General features: G+C 39.4%; 1 protein-coding gene across 1 annotated transcript in view; it reads left to right on the top strand.

Annotated features, from left to right (window-relative positions):
• LOC136170342 (uncharacterized) overlaps nt 1-23,606 on the top strand; it is an 83,883-nt gene that overhangs the window by 52,383 nt on the left and 7,894 nt on the right. Inside the window, exon 5 of the mRNA XM_065938495.1 lies at nt 2,856-2,971. The gene's annotated coding sequence lies outside the window, so the exon portion shown is untranslated. The remainder of the gene's footprint in view (nt 1-2,855; nt 2,972-23,606) is intronic.

The following is a 23,606-nucleotide window of genomic DNA, read 5'->3' as shown; positions in this document are numbered from 1 at the left end:
GAGACCTGTTATGTCCCTGGCGTTTTCATGCCACCAGAGGGATATAGTATTGATCAAAACAAAAGATATTTCCCCTAAGAAGTTGAAATTCTCCAGGGGGAAGAGAAAAAAGAAAAATGACTTTTCCTCTGATGAGAAGGGAAAAGTTTGGTGGGTTTTAAGGAGTGGCATGATCTGATTTTGTTTTATCTATATGACTTTGGCCTTTTGTTTTGAGAATAGTATGCAGTGAGGCAAGGAAAGAAGCAGCTGGGAGCCTTGTGTAACAATCCAGATTGGGATGATAAAGGCTTGGATGGCAGTAGTGGCAGTAGAAATAGGGAGAAATAGGCAGAATTTAGGTGTGTTTTTAAGGAGCCAACAGGATTTACTGATGGATTGGTAATGGGCTGTTAAGGAAAGAGAAAAGGCAAAGATGACTTGGAGGGTTGAATTGTCATTTACTAACATGCGGAAGCCCGTAGGAGCATCAGCCTTGGGGAGAACATGAGCAGCTTTGTCATGGGGTGATGTTAAGTGTGAAATGTCTAGTAGACATCTGGGGGAGATGTCAAAGAGGCAGCTGAAAATACAAGCCTTGAGTTCAGGGAAGAAGTTTAGGCTCTTGTAGGTGGTATTTAAAGTGATGAGAGACCCACTGAGGTGATCAAGGGGAGGGAGTACGGATAGAAAAGAAATCTGCGAACCGAGAGCCTTGGGTCATTCTAACATTAAGAGACTGAGACAACGAGATGTCTAAGAAGAAATGGCCAGTGAAGCAGGAGGAGGGCCAGTGGTGTGGTGTCCTGGAAACCAAGCAAGAAAGTGTCTAAAGAAAGAGAGGATCCTCTCTCTGGGGATAGCAATGGTATCTGCTCAAAGGTGGCTGTGATGAACTTGTTTAAATGGATTAGAGAACTCATTAAAGTACCTGCCTCAGTACCTGGCTGCTGGGTAGTTCAAGGTGGAAGTCATTGGTGACTTAACAAGAACAGTTTCAGGGGAGTAATCAGGACAAAAGCCTGGTTGGAGTGGGCTCAGATAAGAAGAGGAGGAAAGAATTGGAGACAGCAGAAGTAGACCTTCTGAGTATTCCTGTGAAATTGCATTAGAATAATGGAGAATTAATTCATGGAAACCTGGGGTCAGAAGAAAGGGGTGTGTGTATCTGTCTCTCTGTCTGTGTCTGTCTCTTCTAGGTTGGAAGAAAGTATAGACTGTATATGCACTGATGAAAATAATCCTATATAGAGGAGGAAGTTGATGGTGTAGTTGGATTTAGGATAATGAATTGTTTTGGTCATAGATAACAGGTTGGCTGAAATAACTAGATTGTCCTTTGTCCCTTTACCCCTCTCCTTTTCAGTCTTTCATTCATTCATTCATCAAACATTTTCTGAAGGTTAACCAAGTGCCAAGGATCAAACCGGGGCTGGGTAAAGGACAGTGATTAGGAGGTGAGTCAAATGAACAATCTACAACCTCCGGTAAAGTTTTTACCACCCGGTGGAGGTAGGCCTCCTAAAAACACAAATACAGATTTCAGTGAATGCCTCATAGGAAAAGTATGGACTCTTTTTGAGAGAAAAAGAGAGGATGTCTTGGTGTACTTTGGATTGGGTAACATTCGAAGGCCTCTCAGATAGGAAAGATGGTCCGGCAAGTAAAGATGGACCAAGAAGAAAAGCTTTCCAAGCAGAGGGAACAGAGCATTAAAGGCCTGGGACAGGGCATGGCCTGGTGCTTCCAGGGACCCGAGAGGTCGTCGGAGCTGCCTAAGAGACAGAAAGGAGGCAGGTTGTGCTGGGCTTCGGGGGCCTTTTAAGATTTGAGATTATATCCTAGTAGCAATGGGAAGCCATTGAAAAGCTTTTAGATGGTAAGTTACATGTTAAGTTTGCACTGAGGGGTGGGGGGAAATCTACCTGAGCTGCACTATTTCATGGTGAATGGATTGGAGGGGGCAAGAGTGGGAAAAAAGAGCTCCAATTTAAGCGGAAAGATAGTACCTGTAAAATAGACTGAGATTTTACAATTTTGTTACTAAAAAATAGAACGGAGAATATCCTCTACTTAGCAGAAGTTGTTTTAAAACTTATCAGGTTTCTCAGCACCTGAAAAGAACATTTTCTTGTTAAAAATAACATTAATGGAGAAGAGTCAGATGAAGATGTCAGTGATTTCAGCTTACTTAGCATAAAATGAAACTTTAAAAAAGATTGTGGTAACTTGGTGAAAAATTTCAAATAATAAGCTTTTTTCCACGCACATTTTCCAGAAAAAATATCAGTGACACAATACCAGAGACAGACTCCTTAAGAAAATGGATTGAAGTACATGAATATATACCAAGAATAATTAATCTACTTATGATATTTTAAGTGTTCATATAATATAAAGAACCTTAAATTTTTTGCTTTAATGGATGTACATTATTTTTTATGAAAAAATATCATAAAAACAGTTTATTGATTTAAAAAATTTCAAAAGTTTCCCTTTTCATTTTCAGAAGTATCTTAGTTTTCGGATAAATTATGTGATTAGAGAGAGACCTCTAATCTCTCCGGTTGAAGACTGGTGAAAAAGCCCTCACATTGTAGTACAGGATGGATATTTTATTGTGCTAACTTAGGCTTCCTCCCAAAGAGACTTGTTAAAACAGAAGAGCAGTTGTAATACCAAGTATTGCTATATCAGGTCACCCACAACTCCAGGGCCGTGAATTAACTTGTTGTGAGCCCTCACTTAAAAAAAAAAAAAAAATAAGACAAGAAACAGAAGTTACTCCCTATCTAGACAAGCCACTCCTCAGAGTTCTATCTTGGTTGTAACTCGAGTTTTTTTTCTCACACTGGCATTTTATTTACGCTTTTCAGGGTAAAGAGAGTTTGGGACATCTTACCATCTCGAGTTTCTCTGTGCCTTGCTGATGATCTGAGCTCAAACCTGCCAGTTTATGGGAAAAGAGAAGAAAACCTCCTGTAACATCTGAGTAAGTAGATGCTGTAGTCTGCTTTAATTTATTGCCTAAAAAAAGAAAAATTTTTAACATTTAGGTTTCAAATTATCAGGAATTTTAATTGGATTCTTTAAATTTTGTTGTTGAATAATGATGGCAATTATTACAGTTCCAATAAGTGAATATTTTTAAATACTGGGATTCTGGAAGAAATTAATCCCCCTGATAATAAGAAAGTTAATGAAAACATTTTATATATATAATGGTTTAGCTTTTAAGAATCATATTAAGGACCTAACTGTATGTATTAAAATTTTAAGAGCTTATTAAATTTTTCCTTAGTGTTTTATTTCAGCTTTTTATTATGAATGCAAAAATATTGGTAAGACAACTATTATGAATTTTTTTAATGTAACTATATCTGTACAAAAATTGTATTTTAGCAGGAAATGTATTTTGGCTAAATTGAAATAAATGCTTGTTTGTTTCTTGAAAATAGAATTTTAAAAGTTCTTTCTATTTGAAAATGTTTTTTTTCCCCCTGATAATGTATTTAAGATTACAAAATCTCTCTGGATTTGACTTTGTTTCTTAATTAAAGAGACTAGAAAAGAAGGGCACTCATTCTTTCCAATCAGAATTTCTCTGTGAAATTTAGAGTTGAGCCAGTTTGACATAAACTATTTTTTCAGAATGAAAGCTACTAGTTCTCTTGTTATAGCCATTGAATCTGTTTGACAAAGCTAGGAAATTATGAGGTTGTACCAGGACCTTATTTTGGAATGCTCAGGTGAATACAATGAATAAATGTACAAGATATTTCCCTACTATAACAGGGTTATTTAATTTTGGTCTATATCTGAGCTGTTCGATACGGTAGCCAGTGGCCACATGGAGCTGTTGGCATTTGAAATGTGGCTGGTCCCAAATAAGATGTGCTGTGCATAAAATTGACACCAAAGTTCAAAAACTTAGTGTGAAAAAAAAAGACTGAAAATATTTTATTAGTAATTTTTGTATGAATCACATGTTTAAATGATAATATTTTGGATATATTGGGTGGAACAAAACATTAAAATTAATTTCACTTGTTTTCTTTTACTTATTTTTAATGTAGCTACTAGACAATTATAGCTTACTTGTGCTTTTGCATTATATTTCCAATAGATAGAACTGGCCTGTATATAGTCAACATGCTTAGTCATCCATTAATCAGCATTCTTTTAGCTTTGAACCTTCTGGGCTGTGTATGGATCAATTAATACAAATCTACATTGTTTTAAGAATATGATTCTTTGATTCAATCAAGTATTTGCTGAGTACCTGCTATGTGCCAGACAGTCTTCTAGGTACTGGTGTTACAGTATGAAAAAATAAACAAAACTTCCTGCCTTCATGGAGTTAGCATTCCATTAGTGAAACCAGAATGAAAACATAAATAAGTAAAATATATAATCTGTTTGAAGATAATAGATGCTTTGGAAGAAATGCAAGGGAAGGGTTCAGTTGTAAACAGAGTGTCAGGGAAGGCCTCGCTAGATAGGCTCTGCTTGAACAAAGACCCAAAGGAGGCAAGACAAAGAGCCCTGTGGATATTTGGGGGAAGAGTGTTCCAGGTAGAGGGGATAACGGATGCTAAGACCTTGAGGCAAGAGTGTGTCTGGCTTGTTTAAATGGTTGGAGGCGAGATGCTTGATTGGAGTGGAGTGAGTGGTGCAGAGAGAGGGAGATGAATGGGCACATCATGTGAGCAGCAGTGCTGTCTGTGCAGGCTCACAGGTGATCTCTAGGGAAGCAGGCCAGAAAACAAGTAAGAATTACAGATTCTAAAAACGAAGCAAAGACATCAGAAGCTACACTTCATGGGGGGAGATAGATTCTACAGTTTAAGTTCAAGCAGCTTACTAAAAGAACCATCAACTCTTAGAAATCTAAGACTGTTAGCTGATGACTGGATGAATAAAATGAAGTACATCCATAATACTATTGGGCAGTAAAAATGAGCAAAGAGCTGATACATGCTACAAGTGTGAACCTTGAAAACATGCTAAGTGAAAAAAGACAGTCACAAAAGGTCACGTATTGTATGATTCTGTTTATATGATACTCCAAGAAAACACAAGTCCGTCATTTCATAGTAGCATTCCAAAGACCAAAATGCTTTGGAATAAATTTAACAAGAGAACTGTAAGTCCTGCATATTGAAAACTACAAACTTTTGTTGAGAGAAATAGAAGTATCCCTCAGTAAGTCGAAATATATACTATGTTTATAGGTTGGAGGATTTAATGTAGGTGATGTGGCAGTCTTCTCCAAATTGATCTGGAGGTTCAACAAAGTCATTGCCAAAGTCTCAGACAGACTTTTTGTAGAAATGTATTTATAGAAGTTGGCAAACAAATTCTAAAATCTATCGGAAATGGAGAAGATCTAGAATATCTGTCAGAGTAACTTTAAAAAAAGAAGAAAGTTGAAAAAAGAAAGAAAAAAGTTGGAAAACTTACACTGCCTCTTTTCAAAACTTACCATAAAGCTATAGTAATAAAAACAGTGTAGTATTTACATATGGATGAACATATAGATCAGTGGAGCAAAATATCCAGAAATAAGATACATATGTGGTCCGTTGCTTTTCAGCAAAGGTACTAAGGTAATCCTATAGGGAGAACATCGTCTCGTCAACAAATAGTAACAATTGGATTTCCTCATGAAGTAAAATGTACCTTGACTTGTACCTTACAACATACACAAAAATCAACTTAAAATGGATCACAGACCCACATGTAAAGAAGTAAATGTATCTGGAAGTCTTGTGTCTTGGGTTAGACAAAGATTTAGTCAGTAGGATATAAAAAGCATGAAGTATAAAAGAAAAAATGGTAAATTGGATTTCATCACAATTAAAGTTTTGCTCTTCAGAAGATACCAGTCTTAAGAAAATGAAAAATCAAGCCACATACTAGGAAAAAATATTCACAAAACATAAGTCTGATAAAGGATTAGTATATAGGAAAAGGGGGCTTTCCTGGTAGCTCAGCTGGTAAAGAATCCACCTGCATTGCAGGAAACCTCAGTTCTATTCTGGGTTGGAAAGATTCCCTGGAGAAGGGATAGACTGCCCACTCCAGTATTCTTGGGCTTCCCTGGTGGCTCAGACGGTAAAGAATCTACCTGCAGTGCGGGAGACCTGCGTCCGATCCCTGGGTTGGGAAGATCCCCTGGAGACAGTGGAGCCTGTCCATGGGGTCACAAAGAGTCAGACACAACTGAGCAACTAACCACAGCCCATGCAGGAAAAAAATAAAGAACTCTTAAAATTCAATCAAAAGACAACAATCCGATTTAAATATGTACAAAAATTTGAAGAGACATTTCACTAGAAAGATAGATGAATGGCACATAAACATGAAAAGCGTTTCAACATCATTAGTCATTGGGGACATGCAAATTAAAGCCTTAATGAGGTATTGCTGCACACCCACTATAATGACTAAAATTAAAACCTGACAGTGGATGCATTGGCAAAGAGGTGGATAAGCCAGAATCTTTACATGCTGCTGGTGGTAATATGAAATGGTACAACCATGTTCAAGAAGAGTTTGGCAGTTTCTTTAAAAGTTCAACATACACTTAACATGTGACCAGCAATTCCATTCTTACAGATATGCCGTCAGGAGAAATAACAGCATATGTCCAGACAAAGACTTGTATACAGTGTTCATGGAAGCTTTATTTGTGGTTGCCAAGAAGTAGAAATAATGTAACTGTCCACCAGCAGATGAATAGATAAATCCATGCACTGGAATGCAAGTCAACAATGAAAAGGAGTAGACTCTTCATATATGCAATGGCATGGGGAATCTCAGGATGAGTATGCTCTATAAAAAAAGCAGATTCCCCCCTCAAAGCACCATTTAATTGAAATGCTAGAAAATGGAAACTAATCTATAGTGACAGCAGATCCATGGTTGCCTGAGGATGGCTTGGCAGGAGGAAGGAGAAAAGGATTCCCAAAGGAGGAGCACAAAGAAACATTGGGGTGATGTATGTACTCATTATCTTGATTATGCATAATAGTTTCAGGGGTGTATACATACATCAAAATTCATCAAATTGTATAGTTTAACTTTGTGTGATTTATTGTATATCAATAACACCCCAGTAAGGTTGTAAAAAAAATTGTGTCCATTCAAGAATCAAGCATATATTCATAGCAGATTCACAGTAGACAATCCAAAAGATTCTATAGACAATTCACAAAGAATCCAAATTCATCATCTGGTGAATGGATAAGCAAAATGTGTGATGACTGTACAATGGAATATTACTCAGCCAAGAAAAATAACAAACTCCTAATTCTTTCACTAGTATAACATGAATGAACCTCAAAAACATGCCAGTTAGCAGAAGCCAGAAACAAAGGACTATATGTTGTAATGTGCTATTTATATGAAATTTTTAGAAAAGAAAAAATCAAAGATCAGATCAGTGATTGCCTGGGGTCAGAGGGGGAGTAGAGGCTGGCTGTGAACAGGTAGAAGGGAACTGTTGGGATGATGCAAGTATTTTTGTTGACAGTCATGCAGCTATCTATGTATAACTTACTAAAGCTCATCTGATTGTATTGTTAAAATGGATTACTTTCATGGTATATAAATTACACCTTAATAAAGCCATTAAAAAATGGATGGCCAGTCAAATTTTTAAATCCTCATTAAGAGAACTGTTCAAGAAACAAGACAGTATTGCGGATTTCATTGTACTATGTTGCTTTGGAATACTTGGTGAGACCTGTTGAATTAATTTTTGTGTCAGATGTTTTTTGGATTCTAAAGGTGAAACAAATCATTATTAGTTGCCTTTCCTAGGGTTTAGTGTTAGTAGCAGCTGCATTTCGCTTACACGTAAACATTGGTTTAGAATGATTGGTTTTGTGCTGAACAACTGTTAGCACCCTCTGGCTGGAAGAAATGGTAGTTTCTTAGATTGATACTATATTCGTGCACAGTAGTTCAGAAGTGTAGGTTAACCTCCACCTCTCAGTTCTTCGTGAAGGAAATGGGTGACAGCTTAATACCTCTGTATTTTTTAGATACAGAGAGGCACACCCTTCTAGGCCTTAGGTGCCCACCCACCTACCCTCAGCCCCACATATGTGGAGACAGCAGGAAATCTGGACATAAGATCCTTGAGGATGAGAGGTAAAGTGCAACCAAGAGAACCCCCTGGAGCAGGGTCTGGCCATGTCTGCACCAGCCTAGGAATAGGTATCTCCAGGGACATTGAATTTTGCATCCTCAGATAAAATTAGAAAATGACCTGATTTTAATGAAACAGTCAGCAACTCCAGAACATCTTGCCTGTGATTCAGCCTGTGTGCATGTGTGCTAGGTTGCTTCAGTCAGGTCTGATTCTTTGCACCCCTGTGGACTGTAGCCCACCAGGTTCCTCTATCCATGGGATTCTCCAGGCAGGAATATTCAAACACAAAAAAATCTGTCCTGTAAACAACCAATTATTTGCCTAATATTCATTCAGCCATTTTCCCAGATAAAATACCAGTTATTTAACCAAAGTTTTCTTTTTCTTTTCTCCCCTCAAAGCAAATCCTTTATTCAACAAAGGTTTAAGGGACTCATATTTGTCATGCACATCAAAGATAAGACATGTCGGCAAGGATAAAAGACACATGGAATTGAGGGTGGAGACCTGATGATACACAACCGGCCTCCATGGGGAGGAGGCAGGGGAGTTCAGAGAGGCTTTGTTCCAGGAAGCTTTGGAGCAGGGAATGTAGATTGCTGAGATTTGGAGGATGAATAGGACTTGACTGTTAGCCAGGTTGGGGGGACCATAAAACTGCGACATGGGAGTATAAAGAAGAGAGAATAGGGTCAAGAGATGCAGTGAGTCTGAGTGATGTGAGTTTGTGGCTGGCTGAATCTGAAGAATAGAGAAAGTGGCATCAAGGTTGAGTTCAACTTTGGCCATGGCCATCTCAAGTGGTGATACCATTCACTGAGGTGGAAACAGAAGACACCTAGGAAGTTTATTTGTTTTCTTTGTTGGTTTGGGAAACCAAGAAATCACTCTAGAGGTTTTATCAGAGGAGTGTAGCTATTTGCATACACTTGACGGAACTTTAAAGATGTCCCTCTTTGACCCGTCTGTGTTCTGGGAGAAGAACTCACACGGAGCAGTAGGGAGGAAAGTGAAAACCGACGTGGTCTTGGGGGTCTGTGTTTGTGCAGCATCTCGAGCTGTGGTAGGACTCGTGTTTACAGGTGAAATCACTGATAAGAGCTTTAGGGTAGTTACAGAGTGGAGATGTCCTCTGACATGAAAGCCAGTCAGGTTTAAGAACTTAGCAATTCCACTTGACTTCTTGTCTCTGCATTTTTATCACTTATAAAGTACATTCTTTATACTTCTTTGGTATAAGGAAGATTAAAAAGGTAAATTTTAGAAAAGATATATCCATCTTATATATGTATTAGCTCATTTAACTTTTAAAATAGCCCTGTAAAAGAGGTACTTTTAATCATATTAATTTGTGATAAGGATTGCTAATTACTTAATAAAGGTATTTAAAAATCAGCAGGTTTAAAATTTTTTGACATGTCATTAACACAAAGCATAAACTCTTATTCATATCCATTGACATTAGCACGTAAATGATGACAGTTCATTGTTTTTAAATTCTAATTATTTCTGCCTTGTCCCTCTTTTGAAAGAAGTACACTGGTAACAAATGTGCATGTGTGTTCAATCGCTCAGTCGTGTCCAACTCTTTTGATCCCAACTCTTTGAGCCCGCCAGGCTCCTCTGGCCATGGGATTTCCCAGGCAAGAATACTGGAATGTGTTGCCATTTCCCCCCCACCAGGGGATCTTCCCAACTCAGGGATCAAACCTGTGTCTCCTGCGTCTCTTGCAGTGGCAGGCAGACTCTTTACCACTGCGCCACCTGTGAAGCTCCAACAAATAAATACAGAAGGTAATACTTTTATTTTTATACTTTTTGAAAATACTGAAAAATAATTTGGAAAATGACTCCTCTAATTCTTCTGAAAATTTTTGCTCACTATTCACTTTCTTTTATTTTTTATTGATCATGAGTATATTACATTAAACCAAAAATACTATGTAAAGCAATATTTTGAATCTGTGTCAAAACAGTAAAACTTAAAATTAGGTTTTACCCATTGCTTCCGACTCCAGTTCAGTTCAGTCGCTTAGTTGTGTCCGACTCTTTGCAACCTCATGAATCGCAGCACACCAGGCCTCCCTGACCATGACCAACTCCCGGAGTCTACCCAAACCCATGTCCATCAAGTCAGTGATGCCATCCAGCCATCTCATCCTCTGTCGTCCCCTTCTCCTCCTGCCCCCAATCCTTCCCAGCGTCAGGGTCTTTTCCAATGAGTCAACTCTTCCCATGAGGTGGCCAAAGTATTGGAGTTTCAGCTTCAGCATCAGTACTTCCAGTGAACACCCAGGACTGATATCCTTTAGGGTTGACTGGTTGGATCTTCTTGGAGTCCAAAGGACTCTCAAGAGTCTTCTTCAACACTACAGTTCAAAAGCATCAATTCTTTGGCGCTCAGCTTTCTTCACCATCCAACTCTCACATCCATACATGACTACTGGAAAAACCATAGCCTTGACTAGACGGACCTTGGTTGGACCTTTGTCTCTACTTTTAAATATTCTATCTAGGTAGGAACTTTCTTCCCAAGGAGTCTTTTAATTTCATGACTGCAGTCACCATCTGCTGTGATTTTGGAGCCCCAAAAAATAAATTCAGCCACTGTTCCCACTGTTTCCCCATCTATTTCCCATGAAGTGATGGGACCAGATGCCATGATCTTAGTTTTCTGAATATTGAGCTTTAAGCCAACTTTTTCACTCTCCTCTTTCACTTTCATCAAGAGGCTTTTTAGTTCCTCTTCACTTTCTGCAATAAGGGTGGTGTCATCTGCACATCTGAGGTTATTGATATTTCTCCCGGCAATCTTGATTCCAGCTTGTTCTTGTTCCAGCCCAGTGTTTCTCATGATGTACTCTGCATATAAGTTAAATAAGCAGGGTGACCATATACAGCCTTGATGTACTCCTTTTCCTGTTTGGAACCAGTCTGTTGTTCCATGTCCAGTTCTAACAGTTGCTTCCTGATCTGCATACAGGTTTCTCAAGAGGCAGGTCAGGTGGTCTGGTATTCCCATCTCTTGAAGAATTTTCCACAGTTTATTGTGATCCATACAGTCAGAGGCTTTGGCATAGTCAATAAAGCAGAAATAGATGTTTTTCTGGAAGTCTCTTGCTTTTTCTATGTTCCAGAGGATGTTGGCAATTTGATCTCTGGTTCCTCTGCCTTTTCTAAAACCAGCTTGAACATCTGGAAGTTCATGGTTCACATGAGCCTGACTTGGAGAATTTTGAGCATTACTTTACTAGTGTGTGAGATGAATGCAATTGTGCGGCAGTTTGAGCATTCTTTGACATTGCCTTTCTTTGGGGTTGGAATGAAAACTGACATTTTCCAGTCCTGTGGCCACTACTGAGTTATCCAAATTTGCTGGCATATTGAGTGCAGCACTTTCACAGCATCATCTTTCAGGATTTGAAATAGCTCAACTGGAATTCCATCACCTCCACTAGCTTTGTTCGTAGTGATGCTTTCTAAGGCCCACTTGATTTCACAGTCCAGGATGTCTGGCTCTAGGTGAGTGATCACACCATCATGATTATCTGGGTCGTGAAGATCTTTTTTGCTTCCGACTTATCTTTCAATAATATGTGGTCAGATCCTGCTTTAAATGTCCTCCTGCTTGATGTACCTTGATGAAGTAAGTTTCTTGACCTCAGTTAGGCTGTTTGTCTCGTCTGTAAAATGCAGACCATGAGGTACATGTTCTAGTGCTGTTTAATTCAGAAATAATCTCTTGGGCGCGAGTGCCAGTGTAAACAGGCAGTTTCCTTTTGTGCCACAAGAGGGCGTGCCTGTGTCGTCGCCAGCCTGAGCTGAGGTCACAACTCTTTTCCAAGATGTGGCTGAGAAGTTAGGGACAAGTAGATTGCTAGGAAAATGGAAAGAAAAAGGTTTTTTGATAGTGTCAGGAAAGAGATTGTTGAAACATAAAATGATATAAAGGGAGGGGTTGTGAATAAGATTCCTTTAAGTTATGGAAGCTTTTGCTGACATAGATCATTGGAGATTTCTGCTGCCAGTCAACAACACCCCCCCTCTTTTTTGCCTGTATCTGAGAATTTTGATCTTTTTCCTCCTTCTTTGAAACTCTCTATAAATCTTTTATATCAAACAAATATAGAATCCAAAGTTTAGTTGCTTAGTAGTGATCCTGAATAATTAATGTGATTGAAGATAACAGGTCTTCCCTGGTGGCTCAGATGATAGAGAATCAGCCTGCAATGCAGGAGACCAGAGTTCGATCCCTGAGTTGGTAAGATTCCCTGGAGAAGAGAATGGCAACCCACTCCAGTGTTCTTGCTTGGAGAATCCCATGGACAGAGGAGCCTGGTGGGCTACAGTCTGTGGGTTCTCAAGGAGCTGGACAGGACTGAGAACTGTGAAAGATAAATTGGATTGTTTGATTTCAGTGCCTTGGATATGTATCAAATCTGCCCCAAATTAGGAAAATGTGAGTTTTTCATCCTGCCTCCCTCCATGCACCTTTTTCCTTTAAGTTACTGACTTTCTTGATACTTTGCTGTCACACGTAGCTCAGAAAGTTGGATAGGGGCAAGGAAAAACATTGTTCTGTGAACCAACCCTAGGGATGTGGAACAAATTTTAATATACCAAATTTTTAAAATTCACAAGATCAGAGCTGAACACAGTGTCACAGGCAGTTGTGCCATTATTCTGGTAGGTGTGGGGAAATACTTTCATCTCAGCTATGTATTTCACGTGAATATGCTCTTTGATTAAGTCATCCAGGTAACCCTTTTATTTTGCTATTATTTTTATTATAAATACAAAAATCATGTTTGTTTTACATAACTGTAATTATGCTTTTTACACTTTTCATATTGGAAAATGTTCTGAATCTAGAAAGCAAAATCTGTTGGCATCTCCTTTTACTCTGAATCCCACTTTTAGAAGTTTTTTCTGGGGGTTGTTCATAGTAATAAACAGTGTTTTAAGTTCAGAGTCAGACTGCCCAGGTTCAAACTATGGCGCCATTGAGTTTGAAATGTAATAAAAGCAAAGCTAGTCTTATACTTTCTTTTTCATTTGAAGTTTGATAATTTCTTGAGCAGGAGAAAGAGAGGTGCAGTTACTGTAGAAGTCATGCACTTTATCTGTGCAGTGGCCAATTTCAAATGATCCTTCCTTGTACATCACAAGGAGTTAACAAACTTGTAAATACTTTTGAGATTGCTCAATTTAAAAAGAAAGAATGTAAAAGAAAAAAAGAGCTCTGTATTTCTATTTTCTTTGCTTCCACGGTGAAATTTGGTCTTGTTTCAAGATGTGGGAGCACCTGTGATAACCTCTTGTCCACATGAAGGTCATCTATCTTCTTTATTTTGGTGTAAAAAAAAAAAGTGAAGGTAGAGAATAGCTGATACAGGGGCAAGCTGTTCCTTTAAAGTTACTTTTAAAAATTATGGAATATTTCAGGCATACAAAGAATGCATAAGGAATGTTATAGAATTAAAGTGTTGGGAGTGCAAATACCTCTTTGACATCCTAATTTCAGTTGTTTTGGATAAATATCCAGAGTATAATTGCTGGATCATATGGTGGTACTATTTTTAATATTTTAAGGAACCTCTGTACTGTCTTCCATACCAGATGTAGAATTTTACATTCCTACCAACAGTGCACAAGGGTTTCAGTTTCTTCACATCCTTGCCAACACTTATTTGTATGAGGGTGTGTGTGTTTTTAATAACAGCTATTCTAACAGGTGTGAGGTGACATCTCATTGTGTATTTGCATTTCCCTGATGGTTAGTGATGTTGAGCATCTTTTCATATTTCTGTTGGCCATGTGTAGGTCTTCTTTGGGGGAAAGCCAATTCAAGTCCTTGCTCATTTTTAATCATTTCGTTATTTATTTATTTATCTGTGTATATATTTATTTATGCTAATTGAGCTGTAGCTGCAATAATATTGACATCATGGATATTAACCCTTTATCAGATATTTCCCTTTTCACTCTGTTAGATTCTTGTCTTTGTTCTGCAAAAGCTTTTTTGTTTAATGTACAGATATTTATCTATTTTTGCTTTTGTTGCAAGCCCAGTGTCATGAAGCTTTTCCCCTGTGTTTTCTCCTAGGAGTTTTACAGTTTTGGGTCTTAATGTTTAAGTTTTGAAACCATTTTGAGTCAACTTTTCTATGTGGCATAAGATAAGGGTCCAGCTTCATTCTTTGCTTGTGGATATCCAGTTTCTTCAACTTTGTTTATTGAAGAGATTGTGTTTTTCCGTTTTGTGTATTCTGTGCCCTTATTGAAGACCTTATAGTCATGGATTTATTTCTGTGTTCTCTCTTCTGTTCCAGTCTACGTGTCTATCTCTATGCCAGGACCAGTTTGAGAAGAATTAGCTTTCAGTTCAGTTCAGTCGCTCAGTTGTGTCCGACTCTTTGCGACCCCATGAACTGCAGCACACCAGGCCTCCCTGTCAAATCACCAACTCCCGGAGTCCACCCAAATCCATGTTCACTGAGTTGGTGATGCCATTCAACCATCTTATCCTCTGTCATCCCCTTCCCTCCTGCCCTAAATCTTTCCCAGCATCAGGGTCTTTTCAAATGAGTCAGCTCTTCGCATCAGGTGGCCAGGGTATTGGAGTTTCAGCTTCAGCATCAGTCCTTCCAATGAACACCCAGGACTGATCTCCTTTAGGATGGACTGGTTGGATCTCCTTGCAGTCCAAGGGATTCTCAAGGGTCTTCTCCAACACCACAGTTCAAAGGCATCAATTCTTCAGCGCTCAGCTTTCTTTATAGTCCCAATTCTCACATCCATACATGACCACTGGAAAAACCACAGCCTTGACTAGACAGACCTTTGTTGGCAAAGTAATGTCTCTGCTTTTTAATATGCTATCTAGGTTGGTCATAACTTTCTTTCCAAGGAGTAAGCGTCTTTTAATTTCATGGCTGCAATCACCATCTGCTGTGATTTTGGAGCCCCCAAAAATAAATTCAGCCACTGTTTCCACTGTTTCCCCATCTATTTGCCGTGAAGTGCTGAGACCGGATGCCATGATCTTAGTTTTCTGAATATTGAGCTTTAAGCCAACTTTTTCACTCTCCTCTTTCACTTTCATCAAGAGACTTTTTAGTTCCTCTTTACTTTCTGCAATAAGGGTGGTGTCATCTGCACATCTGAGGTTATTGATATTTCTCCCGACAATCTTGGTTCCAGCTTGTTCTTCTTCCAGCCCAGCGTTTCTCATGATGTACTCTGCATATAAGTTAAATAAGCAGGGTGACAATATACAGCCTTGACATATTCCTTTTCCTGCTTGGAAGCAGTCTGTTGTTCCGTGTCCAGTTCTAACTGCTGCTTCCTGACCTGCATACAGGTCTCTCAAGAGGCAGGTCAGGTGGTCTGGTATTCCCATCTCTTGAAGAATTTTCCACAGTTTATTGTGAGCCACAGTATTTCTTTAACTATTTGATAGAATTCACCAGTGACCACTGGTCCTGTGCTTTTCTTTGTTGGGGAGTTTTTGACTCCTGATTCAGCCTCTTTACCACTCTGTTCATATTTTCTCTTTCTTCATGATTTGGTCTTGGTGGGTTGTATGTTTCTAGGCATTTTTCTGTTTCGTCTAGATTATCCAATTTGTTGATATATAATTACTCATAGTAGCCTCTTACATTCTTCTGTTTCTATGGCATGAGTTATGTTTCCTCTTTCATTTCTGATTTTGAGTTTCCTCTTTTCCTTAGTCTAGCTAAATATTTGTCAGTTTTGCTGTTTTTTTAAAAAAATGTCAACTCTTAGTTTTGGTAGTTTTTTCCTGTTGTTTTTCTACTCACTATTTTATTTCTGCTCTAATCTTTATTATTTCCTTCCTTCTGCCAAATTTGGGCTTAGTTCGTTCTTCTTTTTCTTGTTCCCTGAGGTGTAAAATTAGCTTGTTTATATGGGATCTTTCTTCCTTTTTAATGTGGGCTTCCCAGGTGGCACCAGTGGTAAAGAATCAGCCTTCCAATCCAGGAGACACAAGAGATGTGGGTTCAATCTCTGGATGGGGAATGGAGTAGGAAATGGCAACCCACTCCAGAATTCTTGCCTGGAAAATTCCACAGAGAGAGGACCCTGGCCAGTTCAGTTCAGTTCAGTCACTCAGTCGTGTCTGACTCTTTGTGACCCTATGAGCCGGAGCACACCAGGCCTCCCTATCCATCACCAACTGCTGGAGTCTACCCAAACCCATGTCCATTGAGCCGGTGATGCCATCAAACCATCTCATCCTCTGTCGTCCCCTTCTCGTCCTGCCCTCAATCTTTCCCAGCATCAGGGTCTTTTCAAATGAGTCATCTCTTCACATCAGGTGGCCAGGGTATTGGAGTTTCAGCTTCAGCATCAGTCCTTCCAATGAACGCCCAGGACTGATCTCCTTTAGGATGGACTGGTTCGATCTCCCTGCTGTCCAAGGGACTCTCAAGACAGTCTTCTCCAACACCACAGTTCAAAAGCATCAATTCTTCGGCACTCAGGTTTCTTTATAGTCCAACTCTCACATCCATACATGACCACTGGAAAAACCATAGCCTTGACTTAACGGATCTTTGTTGACAAAGTAATGTCTTTGCTTTTTAGTATGCTGTCTAGGTTGCTCATAGCTTTTCTTCCAAGGAGCAAGCGTTGTCTTTTAATTTCATGGCTGCAGTCACCATCTTCATAATTTTGGAGCCCAGAAAATAAAGTCTGTCTCTGTTTCTCATGTTTCCTCCTCTACTTCCCATGAAGTGATGGGACTGGTAAACTCTGGGAATTGGTGATGGACAGGGAGGCCTGACATGCTGTGATTCATGGGGTTGCAAAGAGTCGGACACAACTGAGCGACTGAACTGAACTGATGGGCCTGGATGCCATGATCTTAGTTTTTTTAATACTAAGTTTTAAGCCATTTTCTTCACTCTCCTCTTTCACTTTCAAGAGGCTCTTTAGTTCTTCTTCACTTTCTGCCATAGGGTGGTGTCATCTGCTTATCTGAGGTTATTGATATTTCTCCTGGCAGTCTAGATTCCAGGTTGTGCTTCATCTAGCCTGGTGTTTTGTGTGACATACTGTGCATATAAGTTAAACAAGCAGGGTGACAGTATACAGCCTTGACGTACTCCTTTCCCAGTTTGGAACCAGTCTGTTGTTCCATGTCCGGTTCTAACTGTTGCTTCTTGACCTGCATACAGATTTCTCAGGAGGCAGGTAAGGTGATCTGGTATTCCTAACTCTTTAAGAATTTTCCACAGTTTGCTGTGATCCACACAGTCAAAGGCTTTGGCATAGTCAATAATGCAGAAGTAGATGTTTTTCTGGAACTCTCTTGCTTTTTCTGTGATCCAGTGGACGTTGGCAATTTGATCTCTAATTCCTGTAGTTTTTCTAAATCCAGGTTGAACATCTTGAAGTTCTCGGTTCATGTACTGTTGAAGCCTGACTTGGAGAATTTTGAGCATTACTTTGCTAGCATGTGAGATGAGTGCAACTAAGCGGTAGTTTGAACATTCTTTGGCTTTGCCTTTCTTTGGGAATGGAATGAAAACTGATTTTTTTCAGTCCTGTGGCCACTGCTGAGTTTTCCAAGTCAGTAAGAGACTGAGCCTGGCTGCGAGGTTGCAAAGAGTCGGACATGACTGAGCACGCGCTCTTAAACAGTTTCTTTGTTTTTAATGTAGGTGTTCACCTCTTTAAACTTCCCTCTTAGTGTTGATTTTGTTGCATCCCATGAATTTTGGTTTGTTGTTTTTCTTTTTTTTTGGTCTCAAGATATTGCTAATTTTCCCTTTGATCTCTTCTGTGACCCGTTTGTCACTCAAGATTGTGCTAATTCCCACATGCTTGTGAAATTTCCATTTTTTCTTCCACTGCTGATTTCTAGTTTGTTCCATCGTGGTTAGAACAGATACTTGGTTGATTTCGGTCTTATTAACATGTGTGCTATATGTTTTCAAACAAGATATAAGTTGTATCTGTTGAAAGTAGAGTTCCAAGGAGAGCAGACTCTGAGCGGAGGTTAACATGCTGGAAGTTTATTAAGAAGATTTTGGAGAGAGAATTTGGGCTGCGGTGCAGTCACAGGAAAGGCCTCAGTCAATCCCAGAGGGAGTTCTGAAGGTGGGACAGCCCTTCGGAATTGTCCTAAGTTGCGACGAGGGGCCAAGCATCTTTAGCCGCACACTGACCAGTCATTGGATGCAGGCTACATCCCCAGAGGGACCTGACTTTGACAGGGTGACTGTTTTCAGCTGAGGGCGGTCAGCCTACAGCCCTCCCAGTAGCTGGGGGAATAAGTCCCCTCCATTGCTAAAGGGAGACCTAAGTGTCTCGTCTGCATCTCTCAGAACGTAGCATGCACCTCTCCAGCGCTTGCCTTTTTGGCCCAATATTACGTTTTCAAAATTTATTCATGCTAATATCCATAGATATAGTCACTCATTTCATTTGTTTTTACAGTGTTCTGTTTTCTAAAAATGTCACGTTTTAAAAATACATTTTCCTGTCGACAAGGATTTAAATTTTGCAATGTTTTTCACTATTCAGACATGTAGCTGTAAGCAATTTTTGGTAACTCCTGATATGTACTTAGTTTATCTGGGTATATAACCAGAAAATTCCTGGTCTTAGGATGAGCACAACTTCAGTTTGAGTAACTGTAGTGAAATTGCTGCCTACAATGCTTATACTTTGTTTCATATCCTCACAAAAAGAGATTTTAATTTTGTCAGTTTGATAGGTATGAAATTATATCTCACTGTGGTTTTAATAAAAATTTTGTTGATTATTAGTGAGATGGAGAATGTATGTATTTATTAGCTACTTGAATGTCTTCTATAAAGTGTGTTTGCCAGTCATGTGCCCATTTTCCCTATTGGTTTTCTTATTAAGCTATCTTTATATATTTTTCTTACCCATTCTTTTCTGTCCATACATGTCCAGTTGTCTTCTGGTTTGGGGCTTGACTGTTCACTTTTTAAATAATGTCTTTTATTGAACAGGAGTTTCCTTTTATGCTGTCAAATTTAGTCAGTCCTTTTGGCTTTGGTTCTTTGTGTCTTATTTGAAAAAAATTATTTTTTTAGGTTGAGGGCATAGAAATTGTCTCATCTGTTTTCTACTAAAAGTTTTGAAGTTTTGCTTTTCCTAGGTTCACCTGCAATCTCTCTAAGATGGAATTGTGTGTATATTTTGAAGTGTGGATACCTTGTTTTATTTTCCCATGGACAGCCGGTTTTCCTAGCAGCATTTATTCATTGGTACATATTTTCTCCACCGATGTGCAATGCCATTTTGTCACATCAAGTTTCTATCTATACAGGTCTTTCTTTTCCCTGCTTCAATTCTACATTTTCTTTATGATGCCTTTATTTCTTTATTGTGTCTTTTTATCCAGTAGAGTAGATTCTCCTTTTTCCTTCTCCTTTAAATTTTTTTTCTTCTCCTTTAAAATTATCCCTACTTTTCCCCTTTTGCTCTAACATATGCATTTTAGAATACATTCCATGAAAAAAATCTTCCTTGGATTGAGTTCATGCGTTGACTTTATAGATTAATTAGAGAAGAATTGACATCTTTTTAGAATAAATGTTTCCTGTCAGTGTCAGGATTAATATCTATATTTAGGTATTTTTTACTGCAAACATTTTTACAGCTTCCCTCAGAGCTCAGTTGGTAAGGAATCTGTCTGCAATGCAGGTGACCCCAGTTCGATTTATCGGTTGGGAAGATCTGCCAGAGAAGGGAAAGGCCACCCACTCCAGTATTCTGGCCTGGAAAATTCCATGGACTCTGTAGTTTTCTACAGAGTTGGGTTTGCTCAGAGTTGGACACAACGGAGTGACTCTCACTTTCACTTGTACTGCAGACATAATTTTTATACCTTGCCTTTTTACTAAATACTACATTTTGCATGTTTGTAAGTACATTTTTTAATCAACAATTTAAGAACTACATAACCATCCATTTACTTAACTGTGCCCCTGTTGACATTTAGATCGACCCAATTTGCAATGATGATCTTTGAACTCACATCTTTCCTATCACAAAATTATGTATAAATATTCACCTGTGTTTTATCCATGTAATGCTAGGGTGTGTTTTATAATTAACATTTATCTGGAATAGATTCACATGTAAGATGTGAAAAAAACATTTAGCTTATATTCTCCCCATGTGGTTGGCCAGCATTCACATACTTTGTCCTTTTGATTTGACTTTGCCTTTTTTGTTTCACTATCAAGGAATGATCAGCAGTGTCCATACCTCAATAGATGGTTGAATAAATGAAGCAATTTTTGCTATTTGTTTTATTTTCAGGTGTGTTACTCTTCCATTGGTCTGTTTGTTGATTCTGGATCTACACCATACTGTCTTAATTATTAGAGTTGGTAGAACAAGATCCTTCATCATCATCTGTACTGTTATTATTTTTCAGATTTTTCTGGGATATTACTATATCATTTCTCTTTCAGATCAACTTTAAACAGTCGGTCACTTTCCCTCTAGAACTGTTATGATTTTGATTGACAGTATGTTAGTTTCCTGAAAAAATTTTAAAATCATTTATATTTTAATTTTCTGGCCCAATGAGTACTGCATATTCATCTAGCTTTTGAATTCTGGAACTTTTTGGTTAGCAAAGATAAATCCCCAGATTTCTCTTTCAATTAAAATTCAAGGCAATTAAAGAAATCCATTGCAGCAAACACAATCGTGCCACATGTTTATTCTGTAGACAAATGTGTTTCTATATTGAGCAGCCCTTCCGAGAGTCTGGCCTCCTTGCTAGGGATCACAGCTCACACGGTGCCACATGTGCGCTGACTGGACGGATTCTTGAAGAGACATGGTTACGTGCTCTAGGGTCGAAGGACTCTTTGAATGCCCTTTCTCCCTCAAATCCTTAAAAGAATTCTGTGCCTGTCCTTCTCAGGTTTACCTTTTTATGATACGGAAATAGGACACAGAGCCTGCAGAACGTGGGAGGGAGGGCTGTGGCTCTTTTTCATACCTGCTTGGATTCTGGCAGTAGTATTTGCTGAGTGAGGGATGGGGGCTGGTTTGTCATGTGTTTTCACAGGGCTCTGATGGCTCCAGGCCAACCCATTCAGCCTTTGTCTTTTTTCCTTGCATAAAATTGCCTATTTTTCACTTCAGATGAGAGTGTTAGGCGCTCAGAGATGTCTGTTCCTGTTTCACATGCACGCCATCTGTGGTCCCTGGTGTCTGAGGCTCCCAGATCGGCCCGAGTGTCTGTCGGTCAGCGTACAGAGTGGCCGGGGTCGCAGCCCGTGTTTGTCCCTGTTGGCGCGGCACCCACCCAAAGCATCGTGGCATCAGTGTTGTGGACGGAGCTCTTGAAAGTTTGACTACTTTTAGAAAAGTTGCAGGCGTAGTGCAGAGCTCCCATACGTCCCCCACCCAATTAACCCAGTTGCTTACTCTTACATTATCATATCTGTCAGCATTAAGGAACAAACATTGGTTCCTTAGTATTAACTAAAGTCCACTGACTTTAGTACTAACTAAAAGTTTATTCAGATTTCACTGTTTTTCCCTAATGTCCTTTTCCTGTTTCAGGATCCACCCAGGATGTCACATTCCATCTTGTCATGCCTCCTTAATTTCCTCTGGTCTGTAACAGTTACTTAGGTTTGCCTTGCTTTTGATGATGTCAGTTTTGAGGAATCCTGGACAGATGTTTTGTTGACCGCCCCTGAGTGCAGATTTCTCTCCTGTTTTTCTGATTGTTAGCCTAGTTGTGGGGTTCTGAGAGGAGGACCACGGAGGGGAAGTGGCATTCTTACCACCTTGTGTCCAGGGAACATGCCATCATCGAGACGTGATGGTACTGACCTTGATCACCTGACCAGGGTGGTGTCTGCCAAGTTCTTCCCCTGGAAATGTGTTCTCCCCCTCCCCCGTTAGGGTGCTCTCTACCGTTTGGAAGCGAGTCAGTAAGCAGAATATAGTCCCAGGGTAAGAGGTTTGTTAATTGTCTTATCTCTCTGGCGTGTGTGCTCAGTTCTGTCTGACTCTTGGCGACTGCATGGACTGTAGCCCGCCAGGCTCCTTGTCCATGGGATTCTCCAGGCGAGAATGCCGGAGTGGGTTGCCATTTCCTCCTCCAGGGGATCTTCTCAACCTGGGGATTGAACCCAGGTCTTCTGAGTCTCCTGCATTGGCAGGTGGGTTCTTTACCACTGAGCCTTGAAAGACCCTGTGTTTAAACCATGCCTATTGTTTTTTGTACTTTGGGTTTAAAGCCTTAAGCATCAATAGAAGTTGCCTGGCCCTAAGAAGGACTTGTAGTTTCTCAAGTCCTGGGAGGAATGTTTCCCAAAACAATGTTTCTCCCAGTGTTTGTTTGTTTGTTTTATTGGTTTTATTTAAAAATCTTTGGATCCTATGTGTTAAACTCGTGTACTACATGGGCTACTCCGTTGGAACCTTAGGAGTTCACATTTCCAGATTGCTTGTTGTGTCGTTTGTGGGGTGAAATTCCAATGAATGTTGACTTTTTGATTTGCTTAGTCCTTTGAGCTCAATTCAGATGACTACATTTTGCCTTCAAGTCCATTTCTAAAGAAGAATGAAAGAAGAATGTTTTATTGTTTTGGCATATAATAGGAATGTCCTCAAAATGAAATATATAAAAATTATGTTTCTGTTCATCAAATCATCATTGTATGTGCTCTTAGGGAACCTAGCATTTCAAAAAACGTTGTAATAACTTCATGATGCTGAAAATAACCAATTTTGCAAGTCCACATTTGCAGACACTTAATTTCATCCACAGGCGCGCACGTTTCATTAAGGTGCACTGGTTAAAGTGCATTTTCGGAACATTAGAGTTTTGTGTTCCCTCTTCTTATGACTGTGAACTCATTTAAGAAGTTTTTTTGAGCATGTTAGAGGATTTTGTCTTTTAAGTCCATCTTAACATCCAGTACTAGAGGGGAAAGTTCAAAAAGTACATTTTAAGAAGAATTTTGCTCACTTCATGGTCACTCGGCATGACAGCTCAAAAACAGAATAATGTTTTTAATCAACCGCAGGGGAAGTCCTTTCCCTGGCCCCTCAGTTCCACTTTCAGCCAGTCAAAAGCGTCTTCGATTCATGTGGGGGGATTCCCACGGGTTCTATAATAAGCCTCTCTTGAAGCTGTAGAGTGTGTGTGGAATGGAGGGCCGTACGGCATACATTCTCTCTCTCAGTTGTGAGTGCTGTGCGGCATACCACCACACGTTTTTACTATTACTCATCCCCTTTTCTAAGTAGAGATGTGCAAGAGTGAGAAAGGCTGAGCCTTATAAAATGAATAGAAAAAATTAGTTTGTTCCCAGGTCAGTCAAAGGCCTATTAAGTGTAAGATCTCTGGATTTATACCAGTCTTTTTTCTGCAGTAGGTAATGAAAACCCTACAGAACTTTTGGAGACAGGAGCGCGTCACTCC

Source organism: Muntiacus reevesi, chromosome 6 (genome assembly GCF_963930625.1).
Source record: "Muntiacus reevesi chromosome 6, mMunRee1.1, whole genome shotgun sequence".
Classification (NCBI taxonomy): domain Eukaryota; kingdom Metazoa; phylum Chordata; class Mammalia; order Artiodactyla; family Cervidae; genus Muntiacus; species Muntiacus reevesi.
Note: the sequence above shows the minus strand (reverse complement) of the source record. Positions and strands in the feature narration are given on the sequence as shown.